Source organism: Rutidosis leptorrhynchoides, chromosome 4, assembly GCF_046630445.1.
Source record: "Rutidosis leptorrhynchoides isolate AG116_Rl617_1_P2 chromosome 4, CSIRO_AGI_Rlap_v1, whole genome shotgun sequence".
Taxonomy (NCBI): Eukaryota; Viridiplantae; Streptophyta; class Magnoliopsida; order Asterales; family Asteraceae; genus Rutidosis; species Rutidosis leptorrhynchoides.
Window position 1 is genome coordinate 545,549,894 of NC_092336.1, and position 3,935 is coordinate 545,553,828.

At 31.4% G+C, this 3,935-nt stretch overlaps 1 long non-coding RNA gene across 1 annotated transcript; it reads right to left on the bottom strand.

The window, feature by feature from the left end:
• Positions 1-1,544: 1,544 nt before the first annotated feature.
• Positions 1,545-3,341, bottom strand: LOC139845145 (uncharacterized). Its single transcript, XR_011758222.1, has 3 exons — positions 2,918-3,341; positions 2,616-2,748; positions 1,545-1,773 (listed from the first exon to the last, which is right to left on the bottom strand). It is a non-coding gene; the product is annotated as an uncharacterized lncRNA (long non-coding RNA).
• Positions 3,342-3,935: the final 594 nt, after the last annotated feature.

Genomic DNA, 3,935 nt, shown 5'->3' on the forward strand with positions numbered 1-3,935 from the left:
ACTTACACACCAACTCGAATTACACAAGACTCGAGTATCTAAAAATCTAATAATGAATGACAGTTTAAGAGCATAGCTTCGCCATTTTCAGCATTTTGACCAACATTACCCTCTTCTTGATTCCTTGAAACTCCCTCAAGTCGATCTCGATAGATGCAATACTGCAAGTTCCACTATTCATTTGTGCAGATTCTATATAGGTGTATTAATGCTTACTTGTTCATAATTCAAGGTAGTAGCTAGAGGTACCTAGCAAAGCAAGGTCCATATATACGTAAACCACATATGTTTTTGATAGAATTTAAAAACCTGTAAATTAACAGTATGAGGATACCTGTAATTTTATATAACACAAAACATAATATTTTGCAAATAAACACAAATAACCACGATTGTTAAATTCTTGATATAGATACTTCGTAAACCCACACATCATCAATTGATAAAACTTAACTGGGCTATGTAGTTTAATTACAAATCAAGATTGATAATTTCAAATATGTATACAAAACTCGACTGCAATTGAACCCCTACGACTATCTATAAACATCTCAAGTCTACGACACTATAGCTATTTACAACTCGGAATATGGAATTATCGACACAAAGTTTAAACACTATAGAATATAAAGTAAATGTGGCAAGAGAGACAGGGTCGCAGCGTGTGCAACAATTAAACAACCATTCTGTTGGTCAAAATGGATCTACTGGATTGTCCTAGAACAATTATATGCCTACTTTTCACGATTTGTTGATTCCCTTGCTAAAACAATGAGATCAAAAAAACAATCTATATCATCTAAAAAAGTATTTTTGAGGTTGTGCGCATTAACTATCGACATCGCGTATTTCTAAACTTGTTTGACATGTTCCCATTACAACAAAAAATTACTAAACACACGTACCCTACAGCAAAACAATTAAACTTGAATATCAATCATATCAACTTTTGTAATTATATCAACTTTTGTAAAAAAATAAAAAAAAAAACTAAATTTTAACCATTAAAATAGTTCATAACTATGAATATCAATCATTGATTTTTATGATGATGTCATAATTATCTCTCTTTTCATATCAACAACTTATTTAATTATTTGATTCTCTGATTTGTAACAACTAATTTATTTCTCATTTCTTTTATATTCCCTATATTGTAGGATCGTGTAAACAGGATTAAACGATTTAATCTTCAATATCGAGTGCGGAAAAACTCGATATTGGGTTTTATACTCAAATCACACAATTAACCTTTGATCTTAATGTATTATAAGACTTTAGAACGATTAAGATAGACCAAAACCAATCCTAGAGAACTAGGGAATCGGATTGGACACTTTAGGATGTTTAGGATTCGTAATCCTGACAATAAACCCGAAATTCCCATTATATACACACAGCACGTGCAACCGTTCGGTTGCCTAGTGTACCCGTACGGATGCATTCCTGCATCCGTGCGGTTACATTCCAACAGTGAAAGTTAAACGTTAAAGCATATCAACTTGGTCGTAATGAACTCGGGGACTATAATGCACCAACATATATACAATTAAGTCAACATAAAACTAAGTGATATTTTGTTCAAACTCAAAGTCCATATAGATTTGAATTCATAAACAACAGGAGGTGCTTGAAATGTGTCGATTCAGGTCGTTTCAAGATCATGGTTAACGCTCACCAATCCGTGACATTCGTTTTCTTGTTCCAATCAAAATCAGTTTGGATATTACATGGCCAGATGTACCAAAGATGGCAGCAAATACAACAGTCGAGCTGCACATTTCAAGAAATAATGACAACTATAGTAACAGTATAATGAAAATTAATATAATGTGTTGAATAAATCATAAAGGCATAAAAAACACAATCATAAAGACATAAAAAAATCAAATAATTATGATTCAGTGGATATTTTTTTTGTAACAATGAATGCATGGTAACCTTGTACAAATTGTACTCTATCGACCGAGTCATGGTAATTGAGAAAATGCTATCTACCCTTAATGAAGAACTACCGATTGCTATATATACCGATTGCTACACAAAAAATGGAACCATAGTAACACTTAGAAGGATGCTAGGCTCCATATTTTTTTAATAGAAAATAATTTTATATAACTTTCACAATGATATTGAGACACTAATATCTATAAATCTTTTTAATAACCTCATTTTTGTGATCATATAAGACACGGAGCATGTCATACATATACCAGTTTACCTATTTCACATAATACATAACCCACCCATTTTACCATCTCTAATACACACACATAAAGTGTTGTTGAGAAGCCTATGTCTACCAAAAGGAGAACTTTAACAACATGTTTGTAGTCGCCTAAAGTGTATTAGTAATGCAAAACTTCAAGTATAGTATTTATGTACTTAAGAAACAAGGAGTTTAAGTTCAACCCAAACCCAGCCCTTTATATTAGTAACAAACAATTACCGGTTTCAACTCAATATTACCAACTTGTATGAGTTACCCATATCACCACCACTAATAAATGAACATAAGAATGGTAATAATAAAAATAGGTAAAAGCAAAGATAAAGAAATGTATATAAATAATACGGTGGCTGAACTATGTAGTATTATAAGATAAACAACTTACCTACACTTCAGGTGACATAGAACCATGAAGCCGAATCATTACCGCAACCATACAAAATCTAGCCTCGTGGATTTGAATTTTTTCCTCTAATCTCGATACCAACTTCTCAATGTCATCCTAAAAAGGACCCAATCTGGTTCGAATAGAAATAGTAAAGTATAATATTGTTCTAAGATGTTGAAAGTCGCAAGAAGTCTAATTAATAACCAACCAACTATTACAATTAGATTTAAGTTGTAATAATAATATATATTACGCTGGTCACAAAATTACAAGTAATACTATATAGTACGTATACTTACAAGGATAATTTAGGTTTCATCTAACTCCCTCCACTTTTTAACAGCTTGTATGCCATGGTAAGATCTTGTAATAATGAAAAACCGAATAGCATAAAAAATAACCAACATTATATATGTAATCATAGGATGTCTTTCACCATGTTTAATCACCTATAAGTTGCTCCTCTAAAAATGTCCACACAAAGGATATGATCAGTAAGATGTCTTTCACCATGTTCCATCTCTTGCAGCTGAAAAATAATAAGTAATTGTATCATCTCATCTCATCTCATAATAGAAGGCGGGAAAATAGACAGGTCATCTGTTTTGGTAACGGGTCAAAACATATAAATTTTTAGTTAGGACTGAAATTATTCAAGACAGCCAGACGGGTTGGGTTGACATACAAGTCCACAAAGTCATCTAAAGAAAATTCTCATATATAATCAATATGACATACAAAACTTTAATATTACAATAATGAGATGGAACCTTCGATAAACTGATTAAGGATATGGTATACACAAAAAATAAACACCTTCAACCTGAACTATTCTTCCAATTACAGATGACACTAACCTGATTTTAAAAATGAGAAATAGGAATGAGGAATAAATTACAAATTAAAGCGTAATACAATTATAAATCATGACTTTATTCAATTTCATAAAAAACTCATGACAACAAAGAATGATTCAATTCAAACAACTTTATAGCATAACTAATAAGGTTCTGTGACTCTCGTAGTATTTTTTTGATTAGAAAAGTGATTTTCAAAAAAGACTCATAAACATCAAAATATGAGCAAGAATAAATAATAAGGTTTTGAGAGTTATCAAAAGAATTTTATGATTAGAAAAGTGATTAACTTTTGGGTATATAGTATTGATTGAATCTGGAATCGATTACATCCATTTCCGATGCCTTAATCGAGCGCTTTGATTCAATCAAATTAAACGATCGCCTAAATGGAGTTGAGCGTTGTTGAATGTCCTGTTTAGGATTTCATTTTTTCATTTGAGAGGAATTTAGGGTTCAT